This window comes from Artibeus jamaicensis, unplaced genomic scaffold (genome assembly GCF_021234435.1).
Source record: "Artibeus jamaicensis isolate MK-2021 breed Jamaican fruit bat unplaced genomic scaffold, CSHL_Jam_final contig_465, whole genome shotgun sequence".
NCBI classification, from domain to species: domain Eukaryota; kingdom Metazoa; phylum Chordata; class Mammalia; order Chiroptera; family Phyllostomidae; genus Artibeus; species Artibeus jamaicensis.
Window position 1 is genome coordinate 26,227,685 of NW_026521843.1, and position 15,587 is coordinate 26,243,271.

A 15,587-nucleotide genomic window follows, 5' to 3' on the forward strand; every position below is an offset into this window, starting at 1 on the left:
AGAGAAGCAGGCAGCGGCCACCAGGAGGGGAGGGTGCCTTTGCATCATCAGGGAGCCCCCTGGCAGCTGTGGAGGTCTGAGGAGTGCCACTGGTCACTCTTAATGAAAGAGATGGGGATCTAAACCATGATAGAAACTGAGGAGGCGAGGAATAGAGAGGCTGGGGCAGGGGGGATGAAACCTCAAGATACCGAAGTGTTAGAATCTACTAGATGAACAAGATAATCAGACGTGGTGGACACCAGGCAGTGGTCAAGGATGATTCAGCCTCCAGCTTGGGTGAGAGGGAATCTTACCATGAACTAAGATCTAGCACTGAAGTTGAGGGAGGGGCTCCTGAGAGAAAGATAAGTTCAGTCTGGAGTAAATGAGGTTGAAGTACATGTGAGCCATGTATGTGGAGGTGAGCTTTGGGCTCAGGGTTAAAGGGAGTTAAGGGCTCAACATGTAACCCAAATTGGGCTGCACTCTGTAAGTGAAGAAAACAGCCTCGGTTGACTCGAATTCGAGCTTAGTCTGCAGCCACAGAGGGAAGTACTCCAGCAGCAGAACGCTCACTAGATTTAACTAAGGATCCTGTGTACTCCAACTTGAAAAAGGGTCCAAGGGTCTATGCAGGCCGCAGACTGAGTTCAGCAATGGTGTCCATGATGTTCAAAGTGTGCACTTCAGTGGGAGCATTAATAAGAGCTCCATTCAGGGCTTAAAGGGAACCTAAAAAATACAAGAGCAGACGTAGTCCACTGATAAAATCTCCTCAAGTCATTGAGTCGTGGCCTCCTGGATGAAACCCTACCGAACTCCCCTGTCCCTTCTGTACAGGACTCCAGCCTCCTGGCTGGCCAGTGACCACTGCCACGCCCTTTCACATTTATCATCTCATTGGTTCCTCAGTGGTTTCCCCTACTTGATAGGTGGGGGAGCAGAAGCCCGGCTAGACTGGGGCGTGCAGAGCTGAATCCAGGCTTGCTCCTCCAGGCCTCTCTTCCCCACCAGCTCCTCCACGCTGCCCAGGTGGCGGCCGGTATCGGGTGCAGAGACCACCGTGGCCCAGGCACTGCAGTCTGAACCTGGGAGAGCCTGGGAACCCACAGACCCACCACAGAGACTTGGAGGCAGCTGGCCCTGCACAAGACAGCAGAGGGCCAGATGTGGGGACTATACCCCAAGGACACAGGGGCACTTACATCTGAACAAGCAGAAAGGGGGTAAGTGCCAAGCAGGGTGAAAAGGCTCTTTCAAGGCCTGACTCCAGACTACGCATTCTGGGAGGTAAACTGAGGCCGCCAAACAGTGAAGCAGGAAACTAAGGCACTTGGCTTGAGGCTAAAGGCCAAGTAACTGGGGGTCCTAATTTACCCGCCCTGGTAGCTTCTGGCAAGAGACCTCCACTGCCTTCCTTTCCAGGATACGCCAGGCGGCAGGCAGCAGTGCCGAGAAGGTGAAGACGGAGGCGGTGGTGATGTCAACCAAGGAATTAAGTAAGCAGAGGAGCTGATAACATCGCCCAGCAGGGCTGGCTATGGGCGAGGTGACTCATCACAGACGAGCCCCAGGAGCACAGGGGGTGGTGGTTGCGCCCAGCCTGTGGGATCGGGGCGGAGCGGGGGCTGGGACAGGTTCCTCACAAGTCCTCTGCTCCACGGAGAGGTCTCAGAACACAGTGTCCCCCGCCTTCAGAGCCCTCTGTGGCTCAGGAAACAGCCCCCCCTCCTCCCACTGTGGTGATGATCTTTGTCTACGGTGTTTGGTGTGTGTTTGCGGGGTGTGTCGGGGTGATCTCCCCACCTGCATCCCTCTGGGCGCTCCAGGTACTGGAGACTGCTAACACGGAACGGCTGCTGCCCCTGCTTGGAGGGCCATCTGTGGGGACAAGCCACCGGATGGCGAACTGCTAACCGCGGCCACGTGGTGCCCTCGTGCAGGGTACAGCCTGTTCCTCCTGCAGCAGGCAGGCACCCGTGGAGCTGCCTCTGCTCCCTCACTTCCTCAGGTGGCCCTGCTGAGGGGGCCACAACCGCTGCGTTCTTCCCCATCCCCAGGGGCGCCAGGCAGTGTGGCCAAACTGCACAACCGGAGGGCACACCATTCACTTTCAGTCTGTGTGTGAGAGCAGTGGTGGTACGCTTGGCCGGCTGGCCCTGTTCTGCAGCACTTCTCACTCCCCTCCCCCACCTAGAATGATCGATTCAGCCTGCCTTCATAAGTTTAGCTTCACACCAAACTACCCCTCCTAAGCCTAAGTTTCTTCCTTCACCTGACTTCATTCATTCATTCCACTATAAATTGTCAAGTTTGTACCAGGGACCATTCTAGGTAAGGGAACGAGATAGACCCTCCCTGAGTTCATGGAGTTCACATTCTAGTTGGGGTTACATAATCTGATAGATAAAAGTGCAAGTGACAGTAAGTGTCATGAAGAAAACTGAAGCCAGGCCAGGAGGTGAAGGGTCACAGGGCCCTACTTCGGCTAGGACCGGCCAGAAGGACCTGGAGGCAGGGCAGCAAGGAGCCTTCCCGGCAGAGCCCTTCCTGTCACAGCCCTTCCTGTCAGGCATCCAATGACAAAAGAAAGTTCTGTACGCTTGCCAGGTTCTGCCAGGAGCCTCTGGCATGGCCCGAGGCACTCGCTTCCCAGCTCTGGGTACCCGGTTCTTCCTCAGCAAACAAGAAGCCTAGTTGTACTGGCTCCCACAGGCATGAGGAACTTCTTCACGGGAGCCTGGGTAGAAAGGCCAGCTTGGTCATCTATAAGCTGTGTGACCTCAGGCAGGTTACTAAGCTTCTCTGAGCTGGTTTCCTTATCTGTGAAATGCATACACCTCAGGATATTGTGAAGGATTAAATGAGGTTGGAGATAAGAAACCAACAGATATACAGTAGGTGCTTAATAGATATCTTCTTTCTTCCTTTCTTTCTTTCTTTATTTTAATTGTTGTTCAAGTACAGTTTCTGCCTTTTACTCCCAGCCCAGCCCACCCCCCCAGTGCTCCCCACCTCCCTCCCATTTCCACTCCCCTTAGTTTTTGTCCATGTGTCCTTTACACTTGTTCCTATAATCCCTTCCCCCTTCCCCCTGAAATTCCCTCCCCTCTTTCCTCTGGTCACTGTCAGCCTGTTCTCTATTTCAGTGCCTTTGGTTATATTTTGCTTGCTTGTTTGTTTCACTGTGTAGGTTCCTGTTCAAGGTGACCTGGGAGAGGTGAGGAAAGGGGCTTGAGGTGGAGAGCTACTAAGTGGGCCCTTCCTCAAACGAGCCTGGAGAGGGCATTGCTGACTGAAAGACACAAAGCTCTGCCGGCTGCCCAGATGTGCAGAGCACATGGGGTGGGGGGAGCCCCCTGGCTGGGACCAGGCCTCTGCAGATCCAGGGCCAGGGAGAAGGGGGTGTTGTGCAAGGGTCACGCACCTTCCAGCTGAGTGACGTCAGCAGGTGAGGGTGGGGTGGGGACTGCCCTTCAGGCCCTTGAACTGTCACTGCTGCGGTCCAGCTTTCAACTTCCTCCGGGGCCCAGGGTGCGTTCAGCAACTCCTCTAGGCTGTTTAGGGTGAGGACTCAATACCCTCAAGCTCCAGTCACTGTGTTCCCTGCTCAGCTTGGAGGTTGAGAGAGGGGGGCACAAAGTTCATTCCAGCCCACCCTGGTCAACAAGTCTACCCCTAGGCCTGCTGTGGCTCTGGGTTTCTGCACCCTGCTGGGAGCCCCAGAACCCAAGGGTACTGGGTGCCAGCAGGGCCTGCCAGGCATGGGGTGCACACAGTAGCAAGAGCCAGCCTGGACTGGTGGCTGTGGCCACGCACTCATGGATGCATTACCTCATTGGGCATGAATCCATGATGTGGGAGTCTGAACCCCTTTCATTCTTAAGGAGACCGAGGCTCCAAGAAGTAGGAGTGGTGGAAGCTCAGGCAGCAGGGTTGACAGACATTTTTCCTGCAGGCAATGACCTCAAAAGAGCCCTGCAAGACAGAGGGGGAAAGGTAGAAAGAAGAGGGAGGGGGCAGGTGGGTAGACCAGGCTGAGGCTGGGAGGGGGTACCTGGCTGCAGGTGGCTGCAGGCCAAGGTGTGAGTTCCCCCTCCTGCCACCCACCTGCTGCCTTAGAACCCCCAGGGTGGCCTGGCTCTCTGAGACTCCAACAGGCTCCCAGGTGGTCCGAAGGCTGCAGGCTCAGTCTGGGAGGCCAGAGCTGGGCTGCAAGCTCTGACAGAGACCATTTCTCAGGCCTTTCCTGGCTCTGAGGCAGGAAACAATAAGAGGGACATTTATGGAGTATTTTTTATTATTGAAAACAGCTAAGTTGTTTATTGACCACTTCCCTGCACAGAAGCTGCTGCGCCAAGCACTTTGCATGTAGGAACCTATTTAATACCCACAAAACTGGGGCACAGAGAGGTTAAGTGACTTGGGTAAGGTCATGCAGAGCCAACATTCAACCCAAGATGCCTGGTCCCAGAGACAACACTCACTCCCCACCCCCCACCCCCAAGTGGGGATTCCTAGTACAAAGAAGGTGCTGAGCTCAGGGTTTAGGTCGGACCTCTCAGGGGCAGAGGAGCTCCACTCCACTCAGGGCTGAATGCCAGACCCCTCCCTCCCATGGAGATATGGTCTTGATAGGAGAAGGCAAAAGAGGGCATGTTTCCCCCCAGAGGAGGGAAACAAGGCTGTGTGGCCATGCTCTGTGGGTGAAACAGTAAAGGTGTGAGCTCAGGTGCAGGGAAGGGAGCCTGCAGCCACTTCCTCAGCCTGTTCTCTCTGCCCACAGCAGGGCCTGGTACAGGTGGGTGCACAGCTCTCATGTCTGAGGCCTCAGAGCAGCCAGCCTGGTGCCCACCCATCTGTGTGCACATGCACACATGCACCTGCGCAGGTAGAGGGTGAAGAGAAGGGACCTCTGTATGTGCTTGTTTGCAGGGGGACTGTCCTCCACCCACCCCCTGCTGTAGCTGCAGAGAACAGGACGCCCTGGCTCTAATCTGCACCTTTGGGGCCTGGAAACCACAGCCACGTCAGCAGCAAGCACACAAGGGCTGGGTGGGGGGTGGGGCCACAGAGGCAGGGTGTGCAGGTGTGCGCTGACATGCCTATGCAGAGCCAGCAGGAGGGTGTGGCTCCTGACCCAGCCACCCCCCAGGGAAAGAGGAAAGGTGGTGCAGAAGGGAGCTGGACTTCCCCTAGGGCAGCACGGTGCACTCCAGACCCTACCTAGTTCCTCTCCATTCCTGTGATGCTGGTTTCTCTGTATTCTGGGGGCTGCGTTCATTGTTGTTAGTGACAGGAAGCTCAGGGGCTCTCCAGGCTGGTTCAGGAATCAGAGCCCAGCCCCTCCGACCTGGAGATCCTGCTGCCTCCAGGTCCTGCAACTGCCCCTCACCCCTCAGAAAAGCAGTCATTGTCCCCACCGGTTCTCTCTTTTCTCAACAACAATCCCAATGACAAAACAAATGCCCGAGGAGCATCTAAATGGCCCCACATAGTTCCAGGCACTTGCAAAACCTCCATGAACAAAAATACCCCAGCCCTCAGGCAGCCAACTTTCACAGGGAAGATGTAATAGACAGCATAAGACCATCCGCAGTGCGTAAGTAGGTGAGGGGAGCCACAGGAAGCCATTGCACACAGAGCTGGCTGGGAGGGAGAGTGATAGGGGGACAGGAGTTTGTGGGAGCTGACATTCTCGGAGACAGATGCCCTCTGAGCCCACCAGACCGCCACCAAAGGATGAGGGCAAGCCCAGAGTGGGGTCCTAATAGATTGGCCATGGGTGGTCAGGGAAGAGAGGAGGCGGCCTTGACAGGGGCTTCTTGGAATGGGAGCAAATCTGAATGGGTAGCGAGAAGAGGGACTCCTCTGTTCGCTCACATCTGCACAGTTACCCTCTCATAGACAAGGCTGGTTCCTCTGGGCCTGAAGGAGATAGAGCTGTGTCTGCAAAGCACTAGGCAGGGGTGTCCGACCTGTGGCCCACAGGCCGCACATGGCCCAGGATGGCTGCAAATGCGCCCAACACGAAACTGTAAATGTCCTTAAAACATTACAAGTTTTTTTGTGACTACACGTCCCAATGTAGTTTATGTGCGGCCCAACTCTTCTTCCAGTGTGGCGCAGGGACGCCAGAAGGTTGGACCCCCCCTGCCTGGAGGATGGGAGGCGGCGGTGGGGAGAGAGGAACTGGAGTGACAAATAAGGAGAAAAGAGCCATTACAGACACCCAGTGCAGGCCTCACACGCGTCCCTTGCTCGTCAGTGTCGGCCAGACCGCTGGGCCACGGCCTTCCTTCCTGATGAGGGACAGCACTTAACAATCATATGACCTTGTGGGTACATCACTTAGCAACCATGACATCGTGCTTGTCCCTCCACCTCTCCAAAGTTGGACTTTCTCTCCATAAAATGAGAATTTGATAACCCCCTCCTTTCATGCTGAACTGATTCACTGTGAGTTGACAGATAAATCTTTTCTGCTCTACCTCCAAAAACCGTTCGAAGTCTGGTCACTTCCCCCACCTCCACCATGGCCACCCCCGCCTCCCTGCCCCTCTCCTGCTCCCTGCTGCAGTCTCTGGGCCACCCTACAGCCACCGGCTTCTCCTCCAAACCTGCAGCAAAAGGCCAAGTCCTGACCGCAGCCCACGGGGCGCTGCCCTCCCCAGCTCCCTCCACCCTCTTCTCGCTCTCAATTCGAGCTCCCTGGGCCCCTCACTGCTCCACAAACACCCAGATATCTCCTCCTGGAGCCTCTGCACTGCCCTGACTTTCCCTCTGCCTTCGCTATCCTCCCGGCTCGTCCTGCAAGAGCCACTCAAATGACATCCTCGTGACGCCTTCCTGGCCACACTAGCTAACACTGCGGCCCTGACCTCGGCCCTGTCCACCCCTTTCCCCCAAGTTTTCCTTCTTCCTAGCATCTTCCCCCACCACCAGGCTGCATACGGTTTTTTATTTACCTCCTTTTGTATGTCTCTCTCTTACCAACACGTACACTCCATGCACGTAGACACGTTTGTCTGTTTTATCCCCCGCTACGATTCCCAGCTCCTAGAGCAGTGCCTGGGTGATAGGGCTCAATAAATATTGAGTAAATAAATGATTGGGATAAAAGGAATGATATGAGAAAGCAAACAGCAAAATTAAAGAAGGGGAGGAACCAACCCTGAGTGAGCCATTGCCTTGGTCCAGGAATCCACAATATTCTTATCCTCAAACAGCCTTGGGAAGTAAGTAGAATTAGTCCCATTTTACAGATGAGAAGCCTAAGGATCAAAAGGGTATGACCTATGGTTGCTGTATTTTGTCCCCAAAGGTAGCACTGACAATTCCTCCCATCTCGGTTCCGAATGCCGCTCCCCTTAAGATTTGGAGTTCCTCTCCCTTCTCCCACCCCCTTGACTCTGGACTGGTCTTGTGACTTGTTTTGACCAACAGAATGTGGTTCTGTGTCCATTTTGGCCCAGCCCTTAAGAGACCTGGCCCCTGGACCAGCTACATAATTTGTGGGGTCCAAAGACATGAAAAGGGGTGTGATGGGGGAGGGAAACCTTGTTCAAAAAACAAGAAAAAATGTCATTAGAGCTACTAACATACAACTCTCCTTCCTTCCATAGTCTCTCTCACGTCATGGTGGTGTTTTTTTTTCCTTTGCTACTTAATGTTGTCCTAAGTAAAGAAAAAATTAAAATTTTTCAATAGGATGAATTTTACTGTTCAACTTTATACTATGCAATGCCAGTCTTAAATGCAAATACAAGAGCATTTAAATCATATATGGAATCACCAAAATTATACAATTCATATTTTGTAGCTTATGTATGGATATGTGTTTCATTCTAACCAGGACAGTTGAAGCACTGCACAAAATACTGAACAAAACTAACTCACTTTCTGTTTATCCTGGGTTCTTTTTTTCTGTTTTTATTTTTATTTGCATTTATTTTATGCTGAACTTATTCCTGGCTATAAGTTTTTGCTTCTTCTGGGATAACTTTTTCTTCTGTGAAAGCTCCTCTTCTGGCTCAGGAGCAACCTGCTGTGTTTCAGAAAGGCTGTCTCAGTGCGGCAGGGAGAGCTCATTGGCGGGAATCCGCCCGGAGCCCCCTAAGCTCTGCACTGCCTCTCAGGAGCTTTGTCTACCTGGATGTGCTCGATGACCAGAGAATCTACATCAAACCCTTCAGGCCACCATCACTCTCTTCACTTTGTAGCATGTGTAGCAAAAGTTCAGCTCTCTCTTTGGGTCACTGACCCCGTGTCCAGGCCCCTGTTTGGCCAGGGCTCGCCTACCCAGCTCCGCCATTGTAACAATGGAATGGGGTGCATTGCTTCCATAAAGTGACATCTGTCAGATACTTGGTGGCTTCCAGAAATGCATACCCTTGATGGCCTGGGCAGTTTCTTGGATGTTCTTAAAGTGAACACAAAGATTTGGACCTCTTGATTTGCGTGATTTTGTGGGGTTTTCTGGGTCAAGTGAATACTGAAACACTTTCAAAGATCATCTCAGGCCCCTTGTGGCAAGAGCTTCTCTTGACACGGACACATTCTGCCAACACTCCCTACCTTCGGCTTGCTGGTGAGTGAGGGAGGTCTGAAGGAAAAAAGAACCAGCACTTAGGGACAGGAAGTGAGGAACAGGGCGGGCACATGTCTCTTCTGCTTTGCACGCACTCCGCGGTCCCACCAACTTTACTTACGAGGTGCAACACGGTGTGCAGAACAAATGAGCCATCCTGCCAAGCCCTGCTCAAACTTTAGAACCATCAGCAAACACAGAGTTGCTGCTGAGTTCCCGAGTTGTGCATGGGGGGGGGGGTTGCTTATTACACAGCAGTTGCTGACTGATACAATGGTTGAGATCACCAGGCTGGCATGAGACCAGGCTGTGGCTGAACCCGCACTGGTCTGCTTCTCAAGCCCTCTGTGCCCCTCCGGGGCTTCCTCACCAATGTCTCGAAGTGTAACTCCTGTGCTTCCCTTTGGAGAGTTGGTGAGTTTAGAGTTGAGCTGGGGGGCAAAGGTGACTTCACCACCACAAATCAAAATCATTATTAGGGCTTGGAAGAAGCCACATCTGGATTCGATGTGAGGAACAGGGGGCTGGCGGGCAGGTCAGGGCTGAGAACAGGCCCAGCCTCTGTCCAGGGGGATGCTGGGCCCAGCGGGGTGCTTATACATCTGTTTTCCATCCTCATTCAGTAAATAAAGCTACTTTCCTCTGCTGACCCTACAGGAAATGAGTGTCAGAAGTTTGGCTGACCAGGGGTGGACCTCTGTTCTGGTAGGAGCCCTCCCGCACACCAGGACAAGACGCAGAGTGGGGGCCTCTGGCTGCCGCGCTCTCCGCTGCCAACCAGCCGAGAACGGAATTCTTAGGGCTCCCTTTGGTGAAGGCACCAGGTCTTCCTCACTTAACCAAGCAGTGGCAGTTGTCCTTGCTGTCAGGTATTAGGGTACCGAACTATGTTATTCTTTTGATACCATGGCTCATACTTCAGTAACAACATTTGCAGTGGCCAGAAGCAGAACTTCTATTCAATTGGCTTTGACAAAGAGGAAAATGTGCAATCTCACAGAATGAGAAGTCCAGAGAAAAGTTAATTCTGCAACTCCACCTCATCATCAGGGACCCAGATTATTCCTTCTTTTCCTTCCTCTCTGCCATTCTCAGCATGTTGCTTTGTCCTTGGCTAGCTTGCCTCATGGTCCCAATAAGGCTGCCGGCCCTGGCCTGCGTGGCTCAGTGGGTTGGGTGTCATCCCACAAAGTGAAAGGTCACCAGTTCAGTTCCCCATCAGAGCACATGCCTGGGTTTCGGGCCAGGTCCCCAGTTGGGGCGTGTGTGAGAGGCGACTGATTGATGTTCCTCTCTCGCAGTGATGTTTCTCTCCCTCTTTCTCCCTCTCTCCCACGTCTCTAAAAATAAATAAATTAAATCTTTAAAAAACAATAAGACTGCTGCCACCCCAGTCGTCACACTGTCACACAACTGTAGCCATAGCAGCAAACTGAAAAACAAAACAAAGCAAAAAACACAGGAAACAACTTGTCCTCGTGTCCAGTTTTAAGATCAAGGAAAATTTTTTTACAGAAGTCCCCAGGAAACTGTCCCTTACTGTTCAGGGGTCAGAAGTGAGCCAGGTTCCATGCCCAACTCTGTCCCAAGCGAGGACACTACCGCCACAGCACTAACGCAATGCCAGGAGGAGCCGGACAAACACCTGGAACAAACCCGGGCTGAGAGGCTGCGGAGGGGGGGCAGCGGGAGGCAGGAAGGCCACTGGGGAGGCAGCCAGCGTGTGTGCTGCGGTTCATTCGTCCGGACCCGGCTGTTACACAGGTGGGGGCAGAGGAGGGGGGCTGGGTGTTTTCAAAGAGAGCCAGGCCCCAGAATCCATCGTCCTACTACACTGCCTCACACAGGACACACAGGACTCACAGGGAGCACGTTTACTTCAAGTGCTCACAAGAAGTAGGTGAAAACTCAGGGACTGAGGCAGAGAGAGAGGTTGGGCCCTCACCCGAGCACCCGTTTTGGTTCTTGGGAGCATCGCCATTGGAGTGAGAACCAGGCTCCCGTTCTGGGCCCTGTCTTCTTGCATCTTGTGGAAGTGATACCATCTCTCAGCACCACCTTTTCTTTACATGGATAAGGAGGACGACCGTGTCCAGCCCCGGACTGTTCGTTAGCCAATATACTGCCCGATGGACAGAGAAGGGCCAAAAGCCCTGGCTGGTGTGGTCTGGTGGACTGAGCACCAGACTGTAAAGCAGGGGGTTGCCAGTTCGATTCCTGGTCGGGGCACATGCCTGGGTTGCAGGGCACAGGAGAGGCAACCACATATTGATATTTCTCTCCCTCTCTTTTGCCCTCCCTTCCCCTCTGACAATAAATAAATAAATAAATAAATAAATAAATAAATAAATAAAATCTTTAAAAAAAAAAGAAAAGGGTCAAAATATACATTGGGAGGATGTGAACAGCGCCACCCAGCTTAGCTGTCTCCTCCCACAAAGCCACCCCAGCTTCAGTCCTTCTTTGTGCTCATGTCCCCCCTCCTACCCCCCGTCCGCAGGCTCCAGGCTTTCTCCTCTCACATCCCTCCTTCCCCTCCCCCACAGCACTTCCGGTCTGGGCTACCCCACCCAGCACTTAGACAGGGTGTCCCATCCACATTCCAGATGAGAACTCTCCGTTCCTCTGTGTCTGCCCACCCCACAGAATCACCACCCACTGGGTCCTGAGGCATCCATACTCCAGGCCCTGGGTCCTCCTTATTCCCATGACACTGGCTTCTCTGTGTTAATGGGGCAGGGTTCTTGGTTGCAAGCAACAGAAAGCTCTCATGGACTACTTGGGCCGGCTGCAGACCTGGGCTCAGGAACCAGAGAGGACTGGACCATACCCAGAACCCCAGCCCAAATCAGGCCTCTGGGCCAGACCAGGGAGGACAAGAGTGCAACTGGCCCTGAGCCTCCGCTACCCCTGAAAACTCTTCCTGGGGTTGCTTCCGCAGCAGTTCTGTCCCATAAATCCCACCTCTGCTTCTTTGCATCACCTGCTTAAGATTCTGAGCTCCTGGCCAGTGTCTGATTGACTAAGGCCTGTTACATGCCTGTACTGCAGCTGCAAAGGAGGCTGGGAAAGTGAGGTCTGGCTTCTAGGGTGGGAGGAGGGCTCTGCCTTCCTGCCAGACTCATGAGGTAGGGGATGCTCCAAACAGGTACTAGAGTTACAGGAAGGATAAAGGTGCACTCCTTTGGGGGAGAAGCCATTTGCTCCCGGAGGTAGAGTCTGTGGCTGCTTAGTCCATCCCCTACACCCGGCGTCAGGAGCAGCTGTGCCTTCCAATAGGCTCCCCGGAAGTCTCCGGTGATCTGACTCTCCTGGAATTAGAGAACACTGGTGCCAGGGGAACCACATCCGGGCACCCCTGCAAAGGAAGTTTAAGGACTAACAATGGACCTCCCATCTTTTATTTTGCCAAGTAGTAAAATATCAAAAGCAAATAACAAACCACTTTCTAATCTCACCATCATTTCATTAAAAAGGGGCATTTAAAACATCAGTAAAATAAAACCACAGAGGGGAACACAATTTAGAATTAAGCACAATCCTCAAAGCTAAAGACATGTTGACTTTAAGAAAAACTCTCCATTGTTCGTATTTTTCTACTGTTGCCAGAAACCTATGAAAATGTCACGACACAGCTGACTTTGAACATGGACTGTGGACTAGATAATAGTGTTGTGTCAATGCTAAGTTTCCTGATTTTGTTAACTGTAGGGGTTATGTAAGTCTGACATTGTAAGAGAATGTCCCTGTTCTTAGGAAATACACTCTGAAGGATTGAGAGGTAAAAGGCTTTATGTATGTCTGCAATTTACCCTCACAGAGTTAGGGGAGAAATTGTACACACACACAACACAGAGAAAGAGAAATGAAGCAAAAAATGACAAACATAAATAACTGACAGATCTGAGTCAAATCTATACTAGAGTCTTCCTAGCACTCTTGTAACTTTTTAGGAAATTTGACATCACGTCGGAATTTAAAGTTATAAAAAAAATTGGCAGTGAGTTAGCAGAGTCGGGTTTCACTTAATACGTCGCTGATGTTGGTACCATTCGCATTTCCATGAGAATACGTGATGTTCGTAATAACAAAGAATAAGACAAAAAACCATAAAGGAGAAAAGGAAAAGGCCATCAGAGACTCAGCCTGGCATGGGACGCCGGCTGACCGGGCGGAGTACCTGCTCTGCAGAGGACAGAGCTGCCCGGGCAGGGGCCCTGGCTGGCTCCGCAGCGCACTATCATCAGATAGTACCAACGGAGTCGGGGCTCCACAAGGGCTCTGGCTCCCGGCGCAGGCTCCTTCCATTCCGGGATGCTGCCCCTCCTTTGGGTTGGGGGCCTGAGTGCACAGAAGGCCTGGCTGGGCTGGGCGGGATGTGGGGCTTTGTCCTCTCCGAGAACGCCACATCTAGTACGGACGCATTCCTTCAATGTCTGTCTCCATAAGGTCCCTTTAAGCCAAGGAGAATCATCAAGAATTGCTCCGTATACGTTTACTTATGTCTTAGATGCAGAAACTGAGACCTGGAGAGGTTCTGTGTCTTGCCAAAATCATACTGCAAGTTCCAGACTCTGTAACTGAGGGACAGAATAATGGGTCAGGTTTGGCTAAGCCACCGCAAGGCCAAGTTAGAAAGGAACAAAGGAAGGGCGGGGCCTTAGGAATTGGAGGGAAAAGCAGGGGAAGGACTGCAATGTCCGGACTGGGAGATCCCTTCCCTTACCCCTCTCATTCTCAGCGTGGCTCCAGCTCCCCTGAGCCTGAAAGAAGAGGAAACAGTGTTTTGCAGGTGCACCCTGTCCTACGACTTCAGGGGGCATCACTCACACAGGCCCTCCAGGAAAATGGCACCACCAGGGGCAGTGCCGTGGACTGCCTGCTTAGCTGCACAGGCAGCCCTGGGAGAGACATTCGTTGTTGTCAGGCAGCAAGGCGGTGTTTGGGGACAGGACAAGAGTGACTAACACTGCGGCCTAGCTTAACCAGAGACTGATTCCATCCATTCAGTCAACAACTATTTATTGCCACAGATTATATGCCAGGCATCACGCTAGGGGCTGGAACTTCCCAGGCTCGAAATAGATGTGCCCTCCTCTGGGGAAGGTCTGGGGGCAGTGGTAGGTGCAGAGAAGAGGGACACAAGCCCGCAGCCTTTCCCCTACCTCTCCTTTCCCTCTGCCCAGCTTCCTCCACCCTTCAGGCCCTCCTGCAGGGGCCTCCAGCATCCTGCCCTCCCCTTCTCCCACAGTCAACCAGACTGACCGTGGTGGGAGCCACGGGGACCTCGGGCTGCAGTGCCATTTCTTCCTCCGTGTGGCACTTAGAATTCACTCATTCATTCATTCATTTGTTCGTTCATTCATTTGTTTTACTGCCTTTATTCCACAGGCATCGGTTTTAACGGATTTTGGCTGTTTGTTCTTCTGGTCATGCAAGCAAAGGATGTGGGGCCTATGAAACGTTCAAAGTCCTGCAAAAAAGTTTGAGACCAGGGGTATTGAGGGGTGGGGGGTGGTCTGGCTTTAAAATATTTTTAAAAGACTAGAAAATCGAACGTAAAGCAATATAACTTCATGCCACTTGAGCATAATCTTATGGCAAGTTTAAGTTTAATCTTATGGCAACTGGAAAAACCTGGAACTCATGAACATTTTGTTACATGTGAAAGCAATTTGTTGGTTTAGATGTTCTCATTTTGAAGAAGCCCCAAATACGTCTGACGCTTTTAAAGAAACTAGAGTCAATTTTAAGTTAAATGCATTAATTGTAGTTGGATAATCTTACAATCATAATTATCAAAAACATTTTTAAAAAATTACTACAAAGTAACATTACATGTAATATGGGATCAGAGTGTGTTTTCACACGAGTATGTTTCCTGTAGCTTGGGGGGGCATCTTCCCCCCAAAAAGTAAGTGGGTCAAAGGCCAACAGTGGTTTTTATTTCAAAAGCCTGCAAAGCTCTGAGCCAGACACACAAGACCCGACCCCTTTCACTGTCTCTGCCCTCACGGAGCTTTTGGTTCAGGAACAAGCTGAGCTCAGCAAAAGGCAGAGACAGTGAAAGGGGTCGGGTCTGAATCTGGGGCGCTAGCCGAGGACCCCTGGCTTCCTCCCAACCCCCTGACTCTCGGAGAGAAACCCTCTCATGCGTTACCTCTACCTCGTGGCTCAGGGCTGGACACGGATTTTGGAAAGTGAGTGGGGTAATGGGCCTACGCAGGGAAGGATGGGGTGGAGAGGGCTGTTATCTGTGGTCCCAGGAAACAGCCTGGGGTGGGGGTGAAGAGAGGGGGCAGAGATAGGGAGGAAGGGGACAAATTGTTCCCAAATGACATCGTGAGACAGCAGAACAAAATGTGTTTTTCTCTTTCCTACTCTCCCCTCTTTTAAAGGGAAGTAGACATCATTCCTTGAAAGGGACCATCAGGGGGTCTGAGTCACAAGTGGGAAGATTTTAAGACTGGGAGGTGAGCAATTCAGCACCTCCCCCTCCTGTGTGCCTTCCCTCCCCGTCCGAAACTGAGAGGCGAAAGGGCAGAAGTGGCATTAAGAGTTTACACCCTGATGCCCGTCTATCTCCAACACGTCTTCCATGGCCACCTTCCACCTCGTCCCTAAATGAGTCTGGTGCGCCCTCCCCTTCTGCCCACCCTTCCCACAGCCCAGCAAGGGGCTCCTGGACCGCAGCCCAGCTCCACCAAGACCACGTCTGGGAGGAGAGTGAACCAAGGACAACACACAGCTAAGGACTTGCCCGGACCTGGGCTGAGCCCTTACTCTGTGCCCCTCTCTCTGGGTGATCAGTACCACTCTGAGCTGCAGCTTTCTCCCTCCAGCGGGAGAGCAGCGCGGCCCACAGGGTTGTTGTGGGGGTTAAATGAGATCGAAGAGATAATGCACTTCACACTGAGCGTACCGTGTAGTTGGAGCTCAGGGCACATTGTCATTAACCTTCTTTAGAAAGATGACCAAGGGAGCAGGGGAGATGAGATCGACAGGACGCAAAGGG

The 15,587-nt window shown here is 52.3% G+C and overlaps 1 long non-coding RNA gene across 1 annotated transcript; it reads left to right on the forward strand.

The window, feature by feature from the left end:
- The first annotated feature begins 955 nt into the window (after positions 1–955).
- Positions 956–9,317, forward strand: LOC119061541 (uncharacterized). Its single transcript, XR_005084810.2, has 3 exons — positions 956–1,208; positions 1,408–1,481; positions 9,230–9,317. It is a non-coding gene; the product is annotated as an uncharacterized LOC119061541 (long non-coding RNA).
- Positions 9,318–15,587: the final 6,270 nt, after the last annotated feature.